Source organism: Thunnus maccoyii, chromosome 15, assembly GCF_910596095.1.
Source record: "Thunnus maccoyii chromosome 15, fThuMac1.1, whole genome shotgun sequence".
In the NCBI taxonomy this organism is placed as follows: domain Eukaryota; kingdom Metazoa; phylum Chordata; class Actinopteri; order Scombriformes; family Scombridae; genus Thunnus; species Thunnus maccoyii.
In genome coordinates this window covers 14,831,242-14,854,088 of record NC_056547.1, presented here as the reverse complement: position 1 = coordinate 14,854,088, position 22,847 = coordinate 14,831,242, and positions in this window count along the sequence as shown.

The following is a 22,847-nucleotide window of genomic DNA, read 5'->3' as shown; positions in this document are numbered from 1 at the left end:
TGTGTCTATTGGATTATTCAGTAGGTTACCTTATCAACCTATAATCCAATGATTGAAAGATTTGAGAGGTCAACTGTTTTTGCATCTGTCCTGACATGGGGATACTCTGTAGCTTTAAAGACTGTTAGACTTGTCACCAACAAAGACAACATATGTGTGAGTGAATCACTACAAATGGCACTGCTTCAGTGTTCTCCAAGTTGATGCTGTTAAACACGATAATCCCATTACCTCTGTGTTCTGGAAATGTCAGTTGTTTTATGTTTAATATCCCTCACTGACTTTAATGCATTATTTTCTCTTTGGTATCCCACTATTGCCACTGCTTTTACCTTATCTGTTTTGCAAACCAAGTGGAAATGGTAGTGAATAACACAAACCTTAGTATCCAATTGTAATCTGAAGGTTAGTTTTTGGTTGGTTTTTGGCAGCTAATTTTTGATGCCATTTTGTAGGCTATAATCTTGAATGTTGGTGGAATACAATCAGATGTTATTTAGAGTGCCAACAAAATGTTGCCTGGGAACTAACCTTGATGACTTGTGTGAGCCATGTGAAATATGTCTTGATGACTGTTATAGAGGCAAGTCTCTTTAAAGCCGAATGAATTTCATTGTTGGTTTCTATAACGACTGAACTGAGTTGATCCTAAGAACCAGATCCTTTTATCACACAGTCTCTTTTATCCCTTAATCAGTCTGTTTCTTTTGATCTTGGAAACTAATTTAATCTCTTCCTCCTATGGACTGGAGAATTGTTTAGAAGGATTTCTGTTTTTGTTTCTTTTGTTTGAGTAGGTGTGCATTGCAGCAGCAATACATTCTCTTGTAAAAAACATAATGGATACAGTATGTGCAGGTTTTGTCCACTGCTGGTTGTGCCTACTTGTGATATCTTACTCATGTTCTTCATATGTATATCCCCAAGTATCCACCAATTAAAGTTGAGGAAACTGAATTAGATATATATTTTGAATATTGTTTCTTTTTATTTAAATTGATAGTTTACAACAGAGAAAATAGAAATACACCTGCAAAAAGCTAGTGATCTCTAGACATTGTTGTTCTTATGTCTGTTTAGGTTTTATTTCTGCAAAGGAGTGGAGATTACGTGATCACCATTCAGTCTGTGTATTTGTTTCATTGCTTCCGTGTTTGTGACCAACTAAGGAATGGAGAGGAATGCAATTTGGCTTACACATCCACACTATCAAGATGAGGAAACCTTTTTTTCTTGTACCTGCAGCATTTCAAGCTTTAATTTTCTAACAAGGGCAGTGTTTCCCCTATATTCATTCAGCAGCGGCACACCACCGCTGCAAAATTATGAGCGCTGTAAGTTGTCAATCTGGCAGTAAATGTACAGTACAGACTGTGTGTCAGTTAATAAATGCTGCAGCTCCTCAAGAAAATACTCATCTATCGAAGGGGGTTAGCCCCGAAGTTAGCAACAACGCGTTAGCTTAACTTGACCAGGCTCACTTAAGGTGGACAGACTTTTAAGGTGGACCAGCAATTCTCATTTTAGTGTCAATCTCAGCCGCTCTTTAACAGAGAATGTGTGTGGCTGATGAGTCTGTCATATGCCCCCCACATAAGACCTATCACTACTGGTGACCTCATTGCCTTTCCGTGATCACTTGCTAATCTTTGGTTAGATTTATATACTATATGTATGATTTCTGACATCTGTGGTCTACATTGTTGACTGTGAAAACAACATGACTGGTGAGATTTTTCAGCTTTGGTGAAGGTTTGTACTCTGTTGAGTGCTTTCCACAATATCGTTTGTTGTTCTGTTTTTAATTCCGGTTTTAGCTTCGGGGCAATTAGGCAAATTAGGCATTCATCGATGATGAACTCTCAAGATGGAAAGAAATGAAATGACATTACATTTAAAAAAACAAAACAAAACATATGAAACAGCACTTTAAAAAGTTGCATAAGCAAAGGACAGCAACAATGGGCCATACAAGTTTTTCTTCCTCTGGTTGAAGATGTGCAAATCAATAAAGTAAAAGTGAAGTGCTGTAGTCTTCGGTCATTGGAATGAAAACAGTCCAACTAGTCCTGACTCACAAATAGAAAAATAAAAAAAGGGAGTATACTCTAAATGGTATTTCAGAGGCTTTTCACCTGACAAGAATAGAATATTGTAGAGTGAATTTTTATTGTTTTGTCAAAAAGTAGGTCTAGGTGCAAAATGGCAGGTAGTTTAAAATCAAATGCTGGTATCAGATTTTCAGACATTCTTCAAAAACTCTTAATTGCCATTATAAGTTCCTGTTTACTTGCTGGACTGAGTGATTGCGGTATATTCGATTACTCAAGGACAATGTGACAGATGCAACCATGCATCTCCCCACACTGCTTTCTTAATTTGCTCAGCTAACAGATTCAGAATATTATATAGTGTATAGTAGACAGCAGGCAGACAGATAATGTATTCGTAATGATGAATGTATAGTATATTTTAGGGGTGAGGAAAAAAAAGATTCACATAAGTATTATGATTCTTTTTTTATGATTTGTTTAATTGTCACGCTGATTCCTGAATCAATATTTAATTTATTGTTTATACTGAGGTATAAAAAATATAATTCAAATTCAGTTGCTTCATTTTAGTCTATGCAATTAGACAAGATGGAAAGAAGTTATCGCTTTTATCTAGCAGATGGCAAAGTATTTGTTGTAATGTATGAGTTATGTCATATCCATTTGCAAGAACAACAAGCGGAAGCGAGAATGCCAAGACAAATGATGACGGTCGGTCTGAGATCTGCAGGGATATGACCTGCACCCTCCATCTTAAATCTAAAGTATGGAAACACTTTGGGTTTCACATATTACCAGGAAATGCAGAGGTAGACATCACTAACTCTGTCATGGACATTGTTATCGTATTGTGGTAATACCACCAACATTAGTGTCCATCTTACTCGACACCATCCAAAGCTAATCCTGCATTCAGCCAATTGACCTGTAGCAGCGAGCCAATGAACCCTGGATGGAACATTGAATAAACTACCCAGCTGTTCAGAGAAAGCAAAATGCATCATGAAGTCAATTGCTCATTTTATCTGCAAAGTGTGTCCATAAAGTGTGTCCATAAAGTGTGGTGGAAAATACAGGTTTTCAAAACATGGTTTTGAGCTGCAGTACATTATACCTTCAAGGAAATCTTTCTCAGCGACAGTCATGCCTAAAATCTATGAGGTGAAGTCAGAAGTAAAAGAATCACTGGGCTGAGCTGAATGAGTCGCTCTTACCTACGACGCATGGACCTCACGAGCCACCGAGTCTTACATCACCGTAACAGCCCACATTACAGATCACTGGTCTTTGTCCTCTCACGTCCTCATGTCCTCACGTCACGCAGGGGCAAATGTTGCAGAGCTACTTTGTAATGTAGCGATTGTATGGGAGCATCACCGAGACTGACCCTGCTTTAGTCACAGACAATGCATCTAATATGGTTGTCGCCGCCTAATTAGCCAGCTTTCTCCATTTCAGGTGCTACATGCACACCCTCAACCTGGCCTCACAGTGTGCACTAAAGCTGACCGTTTTTGCAAGATTACTCGGACGAGAACAATGGGTGACTAGATTTTTCCACAGAAGTGTCACAGGACGCCACGCTTTGGCGCAAAAACAAAAGTTGCTGGAGCTCCCTGAGGACAGGCTGGTGACAGACATATCAACAAGGTGGAACAGTGCGTATGACATGGTCGAATGTTTCCTCGAGCTACAGCCAGCAGTCACAGCTGCACTACTTTCCCCCGAGGTGAGAAAGAGAGAGGGAGAGACATCCAGTACCAGGGACAATTGTCTGCTGAACGTGTGTTCTCTACAGCTGGGGACATTGTGACAGCTCAGAGGAGCAGCGTCACCTCAGAGCACATTGACAAGCTCTTGTTTTTGCACAAGAATTTTGACACTTCCGGCAAGCAATAGTTTGATGAGCAGGAACAGCTAAATGTAGCAGTTGACAGTTTACTTCAAAAACTATATATTTTTCATTCATTCTATTTCATTTTACATTTTAGCTACGACTTTTATATGCAGTCGAGGGCTTTGTACAGCATAGTTTTCAAGTTCAGTTTCATATGGAAAGGATATTAATTTAAATGCTCACATTTGTGCTGTGTTCAGCTTTCAGGTTTCAGGTGCTCTTTTCATTCTGGCCTAACATCTTTATTTTTACAATGTCAAAGTCAGCAATGATGGTGCTGAGATAAAACTCAGACTGACTGATGTGATGTGCGTTGTTTTTGGAAATATGACTCATGATACAGTCTCTAGAAGTGTATTATTCAACTTTTTCCCATGGTCTAGTGTCAAAAAAGTAAAGAAAAATCACAATAAATCGTAATATTGAATCACAATACTTAAAGAATCGCAATACATATTGAATCAGCACCCAAGTATCGTGATAGTATTGAATTGGGAGATAAGCATATCGTCCCAGGCCTAGTATATTTCTGTAGTCTGCCCCACTCAGGAGGACTTTTTAATATAAAACATTAACCCTCAGGATTGGTACAAAGGATTTCTGTTTGATTGCTAACGAAAAAATTATACGATTTTGGAGTGTGTTTAAAAGTTCTCTCTGTTGTTGTATCTAGCATGCTGTGTCTTCTCTGTGTCCATTTTTTTTTATAATCAAACATATTTCTGTATGTTTTTGTGCACAACACACATAATTGCATTTCATAACAATGTACCCAATTCATTTTAAAATTCAGGTAGACCAGGCTGTCATGAATCCACTTTGTTTCGGCAGTGTGTGTGAAGCCATTTTCATCCTAGAATATGGGAACAGTGTCTGCTCCACTGGGTGCACCTGGTTCTGTAAAATGGCCTCATATTCCTCAGCCGTTACACAACCATTTAGAACAATCATCAGACGTAATGAGTCTCACAAGATGGCTGACTGCTGTTAAACAGATTTGACCCTATGTTTACTAGCTGGCAGCAGACAGTAGGATGGATCATTTCATTATTTGGCTTTTCCCAAATGTAAACCTGTGAAAGACATGTAAAGGCATTATTGTGCTCTGTAGTAGAAATATTTCTGAACCTCTGAGGTGTTTTTCTTTGAGCATGTAACAAAGAAATTGAAAACTAGTGAAACTAGAATTAACATAGTCCGGTAGTGCTATCGGGCTCTGAAGGCTTTGAAAGAGTAACTCTGACCAACTTTGGCCACTTTTATGATAATTATGACTAATATGATTTTTTTACATAGCCCCTCTTTCCACATGAAATAAGGTTTTGTTGTTTTTTGTTTATGTATATTTGTTCATTGTGTGTATGTGAGAATTTTCTGTGTGCCCTGTATTGGACATTAGGGCTTGATATCACTACTGATCTTCCGTTTCGATTCAATTCCGATTCACAAAGTCCAGAATCAATTCATTTCAATTCAGTTTCAATTAGATTCTTGATTCAGTTACATCAGGTAAATACTAATATTGCATAAAGCGTTTTTCAATTCATCCCAGGAAATCAAAATTACTTCTACATTCAACAAGTGAGAAACACTGTTGTGTCCTTGAACATTACAGGCTGAACTGTAAACACATTTCCCGCTTATAAAACTGTGGACCAAGGATTTATTTCTGGAGCAAATGCAAAAAGACTAAAATATGACACATCTATATTTTTAGGCCTACATGTGCAAAATAGTTGAGCAAGAATAATAAATGATCTGCATCAACGGCAAGGGCTTCATCATTATGCATATTTTTAAAAAATAAATGCTATCCCATACATCAACATGTGGACTGTCAGTAACTGCTATTTTGACTTATCCACTTTACTTTTCACTTTGAGCACAGACAGCAGAAACTGAAAGTCTGCTCATTAATGCATTTGTGTTTGTGTTGACAAGAAATCGGTCTATCTGCAGACAGCTGCTTGTGAGCGTTAGCCACCCGGCAGGGACAGACTGAATACAGTAGAATCTGCACACTGTTCAGTCGACTTCCATGGCTTCACATCTTGTAGCCAGAGATGATATCTCGTTAACAAACACAAACTAAGAGTTCAGATCAGTGGGCGGAGTCTTTTTTCAGTCTGTTCCTCTCGTAGATGCAATCTCTAGATCGGCTACGAGATAGCCAGAGTCAGCTAACCATCCTGAGTCACGCCAGTCTATGGATGCGCCACAGCTTACAGGACAAACTATTCATGTCATGGTTTACAGGACTGTCGTGACTGGAGATGGATAATACAGCCAGCTATCATTCATCTACTGTATATTACTTAAAATAAGCTTTTTGTCCACACTGTAATAGCTCGACTTCCACAAAATAGACATTTTACATGTTACGCATCTGTACCTGAACCATTTACAAGTAGACTCTGCATACACATAACATTTAGTGCACATATAATGTTACACATGTTTACTGAGTAAAGACGCAAATGCAAAGATCAATCTCTGGATTTCAAGAATCGATTATGGATAATTGAAAATAAGAATTGCGATTAATTGGAAAATAGTTTTTTCTATCCAGCCTTATTAGACAGTTATGTATGTGTGCACTAGTGCATGTTTTCCCCCGTTGCAAAAGATAAAATGGAATAGATAAATGTTCAGTCTTCTGCCAATTTGACTAACTCAGAGGCAGTTGTCTTCTCTCACACAAAGACATTGCACTTTCTCTTGATCTCAAATGTGACTGCTGTGTGCACTCTGTGAATGTGTACATGTGATTTTCGCCTCTTCATGCTGTGTTTCTATTTGTGTGTGTTTGCACATGTGTGAGCGATCCAGGATGACAGTTGAATTCAGTGTGAGCCAGGCACAGTTGACTTCAAAGATCCCAACTCTGTGGATTTGCTCCATACTGGTAGGAGAGTATATAGGTCAATACACACAAGGATTTTTTTTTTTTTTACTATATATGTGTGTGTATTCCAATGCAAAAATGCACAAGTGAATTTATCATGTATAAAATACCATTTTCACGTGTGAAAAAAGCCACATATAGGCACATGTTGTTTTTGGTCATTTTGCACTTGAAATGTAACATGAAAAACATGAATTTCACATATGCTTTTTGTGTATAATTGCATCATAATCAGAATTTAACATGAGATGGAGAGTGTGCACCGTGAAGTGCAGTGTAAAATGACATGTATTGCTACTCTTTGCAGGCTGCTGCTCGTTAATTGGTGGTTCATCAGGCTGCTGCCACTGTTCTGTCTGTGCTAGAATCTGTTCAGGTGAACTGTATTTTAGATCGGGTCTAATTATCCCTGAGTCTGTTTTAACTGGGACTGTCCTCAACAACTGAATAGTTGAACAGATGATTACCATTGCTCTTAGAAATGAAGCTGAAAGGTCTGTCAATCCCCTGGCTTACATTTTACAAGAAGACACCCAATGACAATGTTGCTGGTCACTTGGGTATTAAGAAGACCAACAACTGTGTATTGCATCATTTTTTTTCTGGCTTTGCCTCAAGCGTGACATTGTGATATAATAAAATTTGTCACAGTAACCACCCAAAACAGTAACACCCTTATCTAACACTGGGCTAGAGTATTTAGCTACCTAAGCCTCCATGACTACAGATGATACATAATTACAGGAAGACACAAACAAACATATATAAGCACACACTCAAGCACACACTTATGCACGGACATAGGGAAGGAAGAATGTCCAAACATCCACTTATGCATTTCACACTCAAAACTCAAGAATGCAGAGAGAAAACAACCACTCTGAGCCCAGATGGGCTTTTTCTTTCCCCTTTTCCCTGCCCTCATTAAATATCAAGTATCTCAGGGAGCAAAAACGCACAAGGACACATAGGCGCTCTCTCTTTCTTATATATGTCATCAAGATTTACACCTTTCCACACAACAATAGTTTTGTCAATGGTTAGTGCAGAAATTATAGTCCCTTAACATGTATACACACACACACACACACACACACACATAGTATAAGTATGGCTTCCTTTCAGTAGGTCTGCAGCACTGTGCTCTGTCGTTCCCTGTTTTGCTTACTAGAATGCTTGTGAAGTGCTCATCCTGCTTTCAAGGTAATTACACATGAAATCATGCGAAAAGTATAAAAAGCCAGATATAAATGACTCCAGAAGGCCCTGGAAACCACGCCCTGATGTTTTGGCTGTGGCTTGGAAATCTGAGTGGAAATTGAGCTGTTAGAGCAATTAAAAAGGCTTAAATCAGAATATTAATTATTCCAGGGATTCGTGATATCCGAACAGCTCAGTGGGCATGAGAGGACCTGTGAAATGGCCTTTTTGAAACAGCAGGGATAATGAGGTCTGAAATTCGCTGTTTCTGATGTATTAGTCGACCAACACAAGATGGTTTCGTAAACCCTGTATAAACATTTAAATGAAAAACAGATAACACCAAAGTGGTTTAGAGGACAGGGGCAAAGTTGCCGCACATTAAAAAACCTCAAAACATTAAACATAAGGTTTTTCACCAACCATACACATATCTGGCCTCATTTAGGAAATGTTCATATGCACAAATTTAATCTCAATCTGGGTTTACAGTTTGCACAAATAAATGAATTCATCAAAAGTTATTAATGTTTTCTTATTTCCATTTTATTTATTTTACACAAATTATTATTATTATTATTGTTATTATGCTTTGTAGTTTCAGTCTATGACATATCAAAAACACACCATGCAATGTCAGTAAACAGCAAGATATAAAATATTCCGACAGAGTTAATATTTTCAACATTTTTTTCATTTTTCAAGCATAATACAAAAAAAAGTCTGTAATATAAGTCTGATAGATTATGGGACACTATTTATGGCAGAATATTTTCCAACACAGATAGTATATGAGTTTCTAAATACCTGAACTTGACGGATGTTTTCTGGAGAGGATTGTTCTTCAGTCCTGTCGGGTGTCTGTCCAGTTAAATGTTAGAGCTCAACACAATTTGGAGTTTTCTTTAAGCTAATGATATATCGCCTGGAAGTATAGTCCTAATTCACCAGTTGATGCCTCATGCTTCAAATTATTCAATTCAGTTTTATTTATATCACAACAGAAATCACAACAGAAGTTATCTCAGGGCACTTTTCACATAGAGCACATAGAGTGGATCATACAGTTTTACAGTTTCCCAACATTCCCCCATGAGAAAGCACTTGGCGACAGCGGCAAGGAAAAACTCCCCTTTTTAATGGAAAGAAACCTCAAGCAGAACCGGACTCTAAGTGGGCGGCCATCTGCCTTGAGCGGTTGGGTTGAGAGAGGGAAAGGGGGGGGGGGGGGGGGGGGGGGGGGGGGACACAGAGAAGCACAATAACAACAATAGTAATAATAATAGTAATAATATCAATAGCAGGCATATGCGTCAAGCAGGACCATGGCAGCACGGTGTCCGCAGCCCAGCCCAAGCTCATAATCCATAACTAGGCTTGTGTTTCCTAAACATACACATATCGGTTCTGCTATTGACTGTACAGAATTGACTTTTTATTTGTTTTATTTTTGTGTGGTTCTATGCATCACTTGCGGATAATCATAATATTGGAAATCCTCACCAAACTGTAACATGTGCAAAAACGCCCACTCACTGTTTCTGTGTGGATAAAAGACAATTACAAAGTACAGTTGCTGTACTACATGTACTTAGTGAGGTTGCTGGATCCACTATCTCCATGTCTGTTACTATGCCAACCCATTTTAGGCCAGAATAACAATATGGGGGCTTTGGAAAGCTCACCAGCAGTTTAGACATAATCATCCTGCCAGTTTTTCCCCAAACTTGGCACACAGCAGAGGAGCAGCTCTAATAGCCACTCAACAAAAGCAGTGCTGTTTGGTCATGCAGTGTCTTGATATTCAGTTATAATGCTTAAAAGTGGCGGGAATTAGCCTTTGAAAACTTGATGTGGCGATCAGAGTAAATCTGATCTAAGTCTTGACAGCTGGGGAGGATATCTTGTGCTCAGTGTTGTGTGTTTGACTGATATGTTTTGGTGCAAAAGTCACTTGACACTGAGCCTCTTCATCAGAGACTGTTACATTGAATCGTTGTCGTCAAGCTTGGCAATTTTCATGGATGTTTGAGATGGGAAGAATACGATTTCACACACGGTGGAAGTCCATAGTTGTGAGAGGCCAGCATGAAATGAGTACCAGACAACTCCATAAAGATAAAAGATACAGATTCAGAGAGATGTCAGAGTGAGGACTGCTTGGGAAAGACATGTTATTCCATGTGATTCATGGTCAGGTTGGCATGGCTGCTGTGTCTGCTCTGAGATTACTCATCATATACCGATCAAACTTGTATGGTGTTGTTGAAATATAAACAGAATAGTGCTTTCTGAGGCACAATGACGTCTATAGGTCTGCTTCAAGCTTTCTTTCTCTTTCATTTTCAAAAATGATGCAATCTCACTCCACCATATGGTAAGATAAACCAAACTGACATTTTTCTCTTATAATGGCCATGTCAGACATCAACCTGTCATGTAATGTTATAGAGGTATTTCCTTGACTATGACTAAACTCTCTGTAAAACCTAAAATTCATGTTTTATTTTTTTTAAGCAACAAAATAAAAGAATAACACTACTTTCATGGGTAGTTTTACTGTCCTATCAAGAATAAAAAATAAGGGAAAACACTGAATTCTTGTAAATTTTGGATTTTTTTTTTAATCACCAAAATAATCCTAAATTCATAAAAGGGACTGAATGTCAGCATCTTAAATACGAAAATTGTGCATCAGGACCAGGTATGTGTGCTGTAGGACCCCAACTCAAATCTGCTGGGCAGGGCAAAGCATAACAACAAGACTATAGTGGGAATACTTCGGGTTAAAAGGGAGTTTGTTACAGTAAATATAAGATGAAGTTTGTACACTTGTCTGTTCTTATTAGGGTCAATATGTATTTTGTATAGGTCCCTCCTGGTTAAAAAACACTATGATGTAGACATAGTCAGCGGCATTTGAAAAAAAAAAAAGAAACAAAGCAAACAAAATAGCATACCTGTATAAACAGTGTGCTCTTTGCAGCAGGGCGATATATTAAAGCCTACATGCGCTGATGAACCGTTAGCTCTGCTGTGCCTTCTGCTGCATTGCTCACCTGAAAACTCTGTCACCTGCAATCATTCACTGCTGCTGCCGCTGCTTGCTGTTGCTGTGATTCATAAAGCATTTCATAAGCCAAACCTCCTCCACAGAATCTCTGAATCAAAGTACTCCTGTGCTTATGTTGATGCGTCTTTGTGGGGATGCCAAATGTCCTGCAGTCATGTAACGATTTGCGAATTAATTGATTGACACCGGTCAATTCCGAAGAGATAGCTAAGCCTATGTTAACCTTCTTTCATAAACAGCGACTGTAAGGAGCAACGGTTTTAATCTGTAACTAAAGTGACTTCTCCTCTCTCTCCCTCTCTCTCGTCGATGTCTCATTAATGTGTGAAGCAGCCCCCAGGTGTTGTCCCCCTATCACACTTTCCCTTGTTATCTCCCCTCTTAATTGACCTGTGCTCGTTATCTCCTCTAAATTGAGGACCTCTAAACCAGCATTTAACGAGGAGAGGAAGAAAGAACAGAGGAGAGGTGTAAGGGGTGTGACCTATGACATTGCAGCTCCCTGGGGGGGTTTCCAGTGATCACTCACATGCACAAATGCACACACACATAATGAGTGGGAGGAAGATGTAGATGTTTCGCACTCACATCTATATGCAAAGATACCCACTATAGACATCCTCACACACATACAGAGTGACACATAATGACACAGACGCACGCGGCGCCACGCACAGAGGTGCAGTTATGCATGGGTCAAGTCAGATGTCTGTGTGGAACTTCAAAGGTAGGAAACAAGAGGTCAGACTCCAAGAAGCAGAATAGAACAGAGGCAAGAAACAAAGGAAAGGAAGAAACAAGATGGGAGAGAGTGAGCGAAAGAGAAAGAAAAACTATAAAATGGGGAAGGTCATTAGAAAGAGAGACAGAATAGTGAATGGGAGACAGAGGAGAGGATTAAAAAATAATGATTGCGTGTTAGGACACATTATCGTTAATTAGGGAGTGGGAAAGATTGGAAAGATTTCTCTTGTGCTTTCCAATTTTTCCCACTCTGACAAAAACTGCACAGTGAAATGTACAAAAATTGAAAATGTTATATACAGTAGATTTTACAAAGCAGTGGACAGCTACCACCATTATATATGACCTTTAGATATGATCCTACTGCTGATTATTGATCGACTTTTGCAAATAGGTTGTTGATATTTTGTTAACAGATAAAACTACATTTGATCACCATTTCAATACCCAAAAAGTGGCAAATCATAATTACTTCCCAGATTGCAATCTTAGTTCCAAAACGCCAGTATTAGTTGCGTCCTACTGTGTGTTGTGGATGTGAGTATCTTCTGTGTGGATGTGCGAGCGTGATAAGTACTGTGTTTCTTTGATTGTTCCCTCTCTTGAACTGTGCTCCACGGCAATCACTTTCACAGCTCAGTTGGCATCTGATTATCTCTCTCTCGCACACAGAAATACAAATACAGAAAAACCCACAGATACACACTGCATTATTTGCATACCGCTTCCATCTTGAAATTGTTATTTTGGTAATCAGACAGACAGAGAGGAAACATAATTATGGAACTGGCTTCCACTTAGTAACAGCAAGGATTTGTGAGTGTGCGTGTGCGAGCATGTGTGTATGCGATAAGTGCCATGTTTCTTTGTCAAAATTGTGTAGCAGAAAATGTCAGAATACAATGAGTAAACAGAAATCAGGGCTCACTTTGTAAATTAACCTCTAAAACACAATGTCAAGCCAGCTTATTTCCACAGGTTGAGCTGGGATTACAATTGGAAAAAACTGCATTCTTCAGCAGGAGACAAGGTGGTGGGAAACAGTTTGGAGTCATGAACACTGGTCATATAGTTAAACTGATCAGAACCCAAAGGAGCTTTGCTACATTTTTTTTTTTTTTTTTTTGTGAATAGTTTAGTCTGATATCTGCAACATGCCTTGGAAAACAAAGCTTTTCATGACAGCCAGTGCGTTTTTGCTTAAACATGGCTTTTTAAATGTCAAAAAAGCCTGTACAAGCAACAGGAATCATGTTTGGAGTATACAATACATCCCCTCTAGGCATGTGATTCTCTTATTCATCAGTGATCCCACGCACACTATCATATGACCCATTATTTCTCGTAGAATTGTTTTTTTTTGGGGGTTTTTTTGGATTGAAGTTTCATCTAGTCCTCACAAAATTTAGTACATGAAATATAATTTCTTCATTGATATTCTATATATTTTTGCCATGTCATGGTATTAATGCAATTTGCCTACAGAAGGTAGTGCTAAAGCAGAAACATAACTTCAAATGGTAATATGCCAGAAACTTTGAGAATGTCCTCCCAAGAAAAACGACACTCCCACAGATGCCATCTAGCAGTTGTAGTATTCATGACCAGAGCAAAAGAGGAAATCAGATGATGTCAAAACATAGTGACAAATTTTGCATAGGGAGGTTGGAGTGGAATGGTGGGTTAACAGAACACCAGACTTTGCCACAGGAGTAGCATAGTGTGACTTTTCCACTAGGTGGGGCTAGGAAGCTCTGTATTTTGGCTGTGAGCATGCGCTGTACAATGTAGCAGAGAGCTAGCTGCTGGTGGCTAGCGGCTAGACTAGCGGTTTCTAAAAGTTTAAAAAATTATCTTATGGTGGCCACTTAGCATCTCCTTTCACTTTTCAATTATCACCACAGTACCACAACGATCCGTGTACATTTTGCCTGCCTTCAGGGGGTAAATGTTATCTAATAAGGAAGCAGCAATTAGGCGGGTAATTGCCAAATCTGGCAACATTTCTTGGGCTTAAAATTTTCCACTTCAGTTATTTTCAGTGTGCAGTGTCAACCAATCAGCAGCTACCAGAAAAAGCCGAACATATTACACACATATTGCTGTTGGGCGGAGAAAATACACCCTTCGGCACACAGACTATGATTGCAGGCAGAGCTTTTTCATTAGTCATTGCACGTTTCTGTAATTATGTATGATTTATGTGAGAACAATTGAAATTTATACACACACTCACACACACAAAAACAAATTTTCATTAAAATATGTACAACAAACATCATATTATGTTTTTTCGCAAGCTAATTCTGCATTTATTCAAAATTCCACATGTAAGAAATTATTGCTCAGTCATTTCATATTGAGATAAAGGTCTCTATTAATAAGTGAGAGTAAATCATCTTATGCACTGTATTTGTGTGTATGTACTGTAAGCAAAGGCATACGTATGTATGTCAGTGTGTGTTTAAGTAGCTTTACTTTCCTGAAAGGTAGTTTCTCATGGTTCATTTTCTCTTCACTTCACTTCATAGGCACTATAAGTAGAAAATAAAGTATGGTAAATAAAGTGGTGATACTCAAATATATAAGCACAAAATAATGTGCACAACCACACACACAAGCACGTATGTTGAAAGGACAAAGAAACCATTCCAGACTCTTTTGATGATGCAGCAGAAACTGTAATTGATAAGCAGGTGGCAAATAATATGCTCCACACACACACACACACACACACACACACACACACACACACACACACACACTTTGTCTTTAAGTGTGTGGTGTGATTATGGCTATGGTTATTTGCTTTCAGTGACAGTCATGATGGCCCAATTACCATCTCGTTTCCTCTCCTCACACCTCCTCCCCTGCTGCTGTCTCCTTTCCTTCCCTCTCCTGTCCTCCCTCCCTCTCGATTTTGACAAGGCGGCAACAATATCTGTCGCGTGTCCCATTGACCATTTGGTAAATTGCTCCGTTTTCTCCTCCCTCTCTTTCTCTCTCTCTCTCTCTGTCTTTATCCCATCACCCTGTTCCTTCTCTCTGCATCTCCAGTCCATTTGTTGAATAATTCAGTATATCTGTCATTCAGCCATTTGGTAAATATTATGCTATCTTTCTGTCATTTATGGAATGATTCTCACAATATCCATTTGCCTGTACAACCTCATAATCATCTCTTCCCTTTCTCCATTTCTCCCTGTCTCTCTCACCCTCTCTGTTCCCCTCTCCAGCCCTCTCTCTGTTGCTTACTAAATGATTTCCACTACTTTCTGTCTGCTATTTGTTGTTTAATAATCATGTATAAAGGTTGTGCGTGTATATCCATAGACAATTTTCTGCAGTGGTGATGGGGAAATCTATTACACCCTTGAGTGTGTGTGTGTGTGTGTGTGTGTGTGCGCACATTTGTGTGTGAGGGGAGATGGGACTAGCTATTTATTTTGTGGAGCACAGACTGAAAGGCAAAGAGTTCTTGTGTCTAGAGGGTTGTGTTTGTATGACTGTGAACATTTCTGTGCTTGTGTGTCTGCACATGTCAGGATTTGATCACGCTGTTTTGCCAAACTGTAATCTGAAACACAGCCTGAGTAAAGTAATATGGTCTGTGTTTAAATTGCGGATGATTGGATTTGTTCTGAATTCAAGTGAAATAAATGCAACAGCGACCTTTTTAGAGTTTACCTGTGAAGCGGTGTCTTTTAGCTGAATAAAATATCAGGTTCTGGTCTACTACAGACAGTAATTTGATACGAAATAGGCCATTTTCTCTTGGTAATGTGTTAAACAATGTTATTACTGGTACAATTTGGGACTGCAGGAAAACACCACCTGTTGAAAATACTGTCCCTGTGGTGCTAGCTTTGTTTATTACCTGATTTCTTTCACTCTGGCCCTCATTGTGATGTACACAAACAGTATGTAGCAGTCATTTTCCACATCTACACTGTTTGGAATGTAAATTTTTTAAATTTAAATTAGGATGACAAAATATCATATTATAAACATTATTATCATCAACTCATTTTAATTATATGATGACAGTAATCCCCGTTTATATATAATAATGTTGAAAAATAGCATCATTACCATTGGCAACAGTATCATGACTCAAGTCAGGCACATTATGAAATGACATACAATCAAATCTTTCTTGTCTTGCTGTTAAGTAGCCTACAGCATGCTGGCAAAATTGTAACAGTTCAAAACTAAACATGCAACACATTGCAATGCAAAGCAGAACATGAACTAAACATGAGCGAATAACGTACATAAAGACTGTATATTACATACATTCATGACAACACAGCATGCAGTAAGTACCATGGGATTCCATTCTCCGCCGCCTTGAAATCTTTGTTGATGCCTAATCAAGTTCCTATTTACACTCAAGAGTTGTTTCAAGTGACAGCGAGCTGATCTCATGGCCCTGAATAATGTATCTGGAACCTTTCCCAATAGAGCATAACCAAGTTCTATCAGTATTAGATCAAAGTCTGAGGTCATCTGGTAGCTAAAAAAAATGGGAATGCCTGAGGTGCCTGAGGGATCACATCATCCCAAGACATGTGAATTATAGATTGGTTCGGGTCTCGTAAAGAAATCACAGTTCACACAGACAATACACATGGAAAAACACTGTGAGACACACATGAATTCACACACACAAACATTCAGCCATGTTAATAATAAATGTGATTTGTTCTGCTATACACCACATTTCTTCACATTTTCTTCCTCTGTCTGTCTATTTTAAGGCTGCAAGTAACAATTATTTTCATTATCCAATACTCTGTGTATTGTTTAGTCTATAAAATAACAGATAAAAATGGAAAATGTCCATCAAGTTGAAATGATATCCTCAAATTGCTTGTTTTGTCCCAACAGTCTCAAACCCAAAAATATTCAATTCACAAGAATATAAAACAGAGAAAAGCAGGAAATCCTCACATTTGTGAAATGAAACTGAAATCGTTCAACACCTTGTTGAAAATACATCTTGGTCCCTCCATATTACATGTAACATATACTGATATGCATGCACAAGAATACACATATTCTTGGGCTCCAAAAGCAAAAAAACATTCTGTACTGTGTGTACTTTTGGCATGATTCATGACTCTCAGAAAATATGTGCAAATACATTTCGAGTACACTATACAAACTGTAAATGTTATTCTACAAAGGACTACATGACTACAATATGAAAACACATAACTTGTTGGCGCTGCAGTCTGACGTGTGTTTAAATATGTACCCCGCATTTGTGGAATTATTAGATTGGATGTGAGGTAACCTTTACAAGTCTGTCATGTGGAATAGTCTTGTTTATGTGCGGACATGTTGCATGTATGCGTGAATAATTTACATGGAATATGGTACCATGCACCGCTGACAAGGATGTCACATGGGAGATGCCCAGTGAATCAGTCCCAGCGCTCTAGTGTTATTCTCTCCTGCATTTGTTCATGTGTGTCTATGAGGGTTTGTGAATATATTGGTCATGTCAAAAAGCCTCAGTGGAATGCCAACTAGCCAAAATATGTGTGCATGAATCATATCAAACCGTCCGGGTGTTTTTATGTGTGGTTCATGCAAAAACATGCAGACTTTACAGCAGCACTCTGATGTGTCTCTGCAGGTTAAGACACACAGCAGGTACTTATCATGTTGAGAGTCTCCAAACTAGTGTCTCTATGTCTCATTAAAAACGCGACAGTGAGGTGTTGAGCAGTGTATTATTATGAGGATGGCTGAGAATGGTCTGGAATGTTGATTTGCAAATGAGATCAGATTGTGTATAGCCTTACTCTGTGCAGATTAAAAAAGAAGAGGAAGGACATAACCTGGACGTGAGGGAAGCTGGACTTTGAATAAGGATGCTCCATTCATGGCACTGGTTAAACCCTTATTATGCTTATGTATTGAATACTGTGTTTAAATTCATTCACAGCAGCGCTTTTCATTTACTTCCTATTTTTTGTTATTAGGCAGTAATAACAAATAGTATTTCTAGTATAGGGTTACATAGTTTTTCATTAATTATGTAACCAAACACAGAAACAGAATACATAAAAAGTAAAAATGTCTCTATATTTTGGTGAGTCCACTGTCTCCTTTATCACAGCTTGCACTCCAACTGGCATTGACTCTACAAGTTTTTGAAAAATATGAGAATCCACATTATTCAAGCAGTCTTTTTCAGCACATCTCAGGGCGAGTCCAGTGATGTTACAGTAGCTTTCACCTTTTGCCTTTTCAAATATTCCCAAAGATGTTGGGTAAGGTTGACGTCTGGTGACTGTGAAGGGAAAGCCATGCATGTCAGCACTCTTTGCTCTCCGCTGGACTTCAAACAGGCCTGGCACAGTGTCACCGCATGTTTAGGGCCATTGTCCGGTTGGAAAATGAATCCTTTGCCGCATGACTCTATGCCAGAAGGGATGGCTTGCTTCTGAAGAATAGGGTGGTTCTTCTCCGTGGTCAGTGTTCATCCTGTGTGAGTCACCAGTTCCTGAAAAGGCAAAGCATCCCTACATTTCCACCACTATATTTGACTGCAGGCTTTATGCCCTGTTGCATTAACCTCTGATGTGGTGCTTTAGGTCGGCTTGGCCTTGCTTTGGATGGAAATGACTTTGCCTGTGAAAATCTCCCCAGGGTGGGTTGTACTGCCACTGCGCAAAGTTTCAATTTAGCTGCATTGTGGAGCTTAGACAGTTTGAAATTATTTAGTCCTTAACTGCTCTTCTGACATCATTACAATAAAATAAAACCCATTTTTTCAGCTGAAATCCAAATTTGTGTTAAATCATTAGCAGTTGCAACAATACACTGCATAAGACAGCAGATTATTTTAAGTGAATACCTGAGAAAACCATACTAGATGTGATGAAGATATACTGATTTGATACAGTATCATTTATACAGATGATTTGTATCAGATCAAAATCACACAGTACAGTAGATTTAGACATGAACACAATTGTATGTACAAAGTATCTATCTGTTATGCCTTTCGGAATATAGTATTATAAAACATTACCGTACCTAATTAAAAATTTCTCACACAACAGGCATATTTTTACTCACTCTAATGAGGTTTGATAGCATCCAGGAACAAAAATATGTCTCACCTCTGACTGTCTGACCTAAATTTGTCAGTTGATGCCCACGGCATTGAAGCACAGAAAAAAAAAGCTCATTTCAGATTGTCATCTGCCTCCATCCATCTATTTTACCTTGCTGTTCCAACAGCAAAAAGCGTTGTAAACCATCTGGTGAAAACTGAACACAGTGTCATTCTGCCATTTAAATCCTGTGTGTCTGCCTGTGGTTCTATCTCTTGCTTAGAATTGCTTACTTGCTTACTTAATAATATAAAGACTGAGGTAAATAAAAACAACATTGCTAGAGAATATAAACAAATAATTCACTAAAGAGCGACTCAATTAAACAAACAATTCATTGGATTGGATAAGAGTGATTATTGCTTATTTAATGCACTTAACCAAAATTACCCTGATTTGATAAATTTGTTATAAGGCATGTTGGACTGTCCTTATTCTTCTACATGGTGAAAAATAAACGACAGAATCACACAGTAAACATTCATAAACATTCAAAGTAAATTTGGTGACACATCCATTTGCAGAGAAAGAACATGAGATGTAGTTGAAAGCCTATATGTCAATATGTGCACCTTAAAATTAAGACTTAAAATTCTTCTGTTTTTTGACATTTCATTTATTTGACTAAATATGTGATATGAGTCGCAATATTCTCGTATATCCAACACTGAAGACGATGGTGATGTCAAGCTATGAGCCTACTTTTAAAAAATGATAAAATTAAATCTTTTTTTTACTGCAAAATGAAACAAATAAAATCCCACATTAAACAGTTTTTATTTTTGTTTCACTCGATGTCGAGTTACTGAACTCCATTTTGGAAAATATGACTTTTTTTCTTTTTATTTGATTCTGAGCATTTTATACTAATTATTGCCAAAGCCAGAAAAGTCTTCATTTATCTTGATTATTACTTCTAAGCAGCTCATAGTAAACCTACATAAGTGTTTTCAGTTTATTTTGACTGACTCAACCTCTTCTCATAACTGTGTTGGTGTGTACAGATCATGCTCGATTGACATCTCCTTCACTTATACAAATTTTATTGCACTTTTACAGGACAACTTCCACCTTTTATCATTCTCATTAGCACATATAGTTTGTTGATCTCACGTAACTCACACTGTGACTCTGTCCAACTTCAAACTGAGCAGTGGTCTAATCAGCCAGAATAACTGAAAACACCTGTATGAGTACAGGGCCTTCAAGAGACTGACCCACTTGAATCGGCATAATTAATAATTGATGAACTGATGCAATGAATGAACATCATAATTGACAACCATCTTTTCAGCAGCACAATGGAATTCTGGGGCCTTCAGGTCTTCAGCTGATGTTGTGGTGGACTAAAAGGGGGAGAGAGAAGTCAACTAAACAAAGAGAGAGTTAAAGACGATGCTTGCGTCATAGGGATTTGGTAATGGAAAAAAGGTGAATGTGTGTCTGAAGGACAGAAAAAGAAGGATAAGGAAAAACCAAGTTGTCTCTTGTCCGAAATGTCAACAGTTTACTATTGTATCTGTATCTCAACTTTCTTCTCTTTTTTTTCCTCTTTTGGCAAGGTGTGTGTAAGAGTGTGCATGCAGTAAAGCCCAGTCTTCCTGCTCTTTCACATTACATGCTCAGTAAAGGGTGTTTGTGTGTGTATGTGTGTGTGTGTGTGTGTGTGTGTGTGTGCGTGTGTGTGTGTGTGTGTGTGTGTATGGACATCTGAAAGCCCATCTCAAGCTTTTTCAGGCAATAAATCTTGTTACAAGGTATGTGTGTGTGTGTGTGTGTGCGTGCACATGTGTATATGTGTGTATATGTGAGTATGGTTGTGCAGACCTTTTCTGCAAGGTGTACTTACAAACATACAGAGATCAAAGTAACTTACTATCACATAAAATGGAAGCGCAGTAGGGTGGAATCAGCGGTTTTCAACCTGGCAGGCTTGGCCCTCCAGGGGGTTACCAGATGCTTGTTGCGGGTTGTAAGAATATTTAAGTACATGGGCAGAAATTCTCTTCTTTCCTTTACTCTTCTCCTCTCTTATATCGTCTGCCTTCTCTTTTTTTTCTGATGTTGCTGCCTCTCCTCAATCCATTATTTTCCAGGGTCATGATACAATAAAAGACACCTGTGGAGTGGGAAGCAATTCAGTACAGAGCAGTTATTTAACTCTGTTATCATACCATCACTCTAGACATGAACATGAAGTAAAAGGCACCTCAGTACTTGCCAAATAAATCATTACTCACTCATTTTAATATCAGCCTCTGGTGTGTCTTCATAGAAATATTCCAAGACAAGCATAAATTTGTGATGTGTGTAGTTTTAATGGTATGAAATCAACATCTTGCCACAACAATTGTCTAAAAGCTTAATTAGTCAGTTATCTGAAGAGAGTCATCGTTATTATTTAGTCAGTGCAAGTTAACGGAGGCTGGCCCAGTCAGAGCGAGAATGAAAGGCAAGGACGACAACATCAGCATTTGATGAACAATCTTCTTCCACTGTGTCAGGCACACAGAAAGGACACACAGACTGATGATTTTGAGGTTGGGACTGGAATGGATATTTGAGTTTTGAACTGGACTGGGACATTAACGTCCCTGTTGAGGTATGTGTGTGTGCACAGAGAGTGTGGGAAACACCAGACACGTCCGAGTTAGTTTCAATATCAGAAGTTTGTCTATAAGCTGGTTAATAAGCAGAATGGTGTTAAAATGAAGACTGCTTTAGTTTTGAGTAAGATGTTGGGTAGTAGTTTCAGATTTATGACGTGGGAGTGACATGTATCTAAGATGGTGGGGGCGAGTTCTGGAGGGATTTCCTCTTGTTGCACCTCATGGATCATGTGTGGGCGGGGATATCTTTTGGAAAAAGGGAGTGTTGAGGGAACGGGGTGGACGGATAACAGGTTTATTTGTAATGTTCCCATCGTCCCGTTATGATTTGGCAATATCAGTACATAAGAAGCTGAATTTAGTTGTACTTAATCAAAAAAGGATGACAAGGGCAGAATGGTATGTATACTGGCAACCACTGATGGAGTAAAAGTTAAATCTGTAATGTGTATGCTCCAAACAAAGATGATAGCAATTTCATTCACATGGTTAACAAGACTAAGGGAGAAATTCAGGAGGGTCAGATGTTGATTGCTGAGGACTTTAATCAGGTGCAAGAATTAGACCAAACAACATATCATAAAGCTCTGCCAAGGGATAGATTAGCCATACAAATGATGATGAAAGACCTTGGTCTGGTAGACACATGGAACGTGGTCAATCCCAGAGAAAAAGAATACACCTTCTTTTCACATATGCATAAATCATACTCAAGGATAGACTATTTTCTAGTCTCTAGCAAAATGATTGAGGAAGTGATGGATTGTAAGATTGAGGTGATAGCTTTATCTGATCATGCTCCAGTAGAGTTAAGCATACTGATAAAGTTGAGTGGAACTAGGGTAAATAGGTGGAGACTGTATGCATCGCTGCTTCAGGATCCCACATTCAAGACTGCTATGTAAACCTACCTTAAGGATTTTTTCGATCATAATATTGGCTCAACTGAGAGACTGGGGACAGTGTGGGAATCTTCAAAGGCATACATATGGGGCAGGATAATTTCACACACTAGTTCTCTGAAAAAAACTGTCCAACACAAGAATTAAAGTGCTTGAATCTCAGATTAAAAACATGGAGAATTAGTTGTCACAACTCTACAGTGACAATTGGTTAAAAGAAATTTGTGACTTGAAATATCAGCTAAATTAGATAAACAATAAGAGGGCAGCCCTCTTTAGGTTAAAAACAAGCCTCTGTAAAAGTGGAGAAAAATCTGGCAAGCTGTTGGC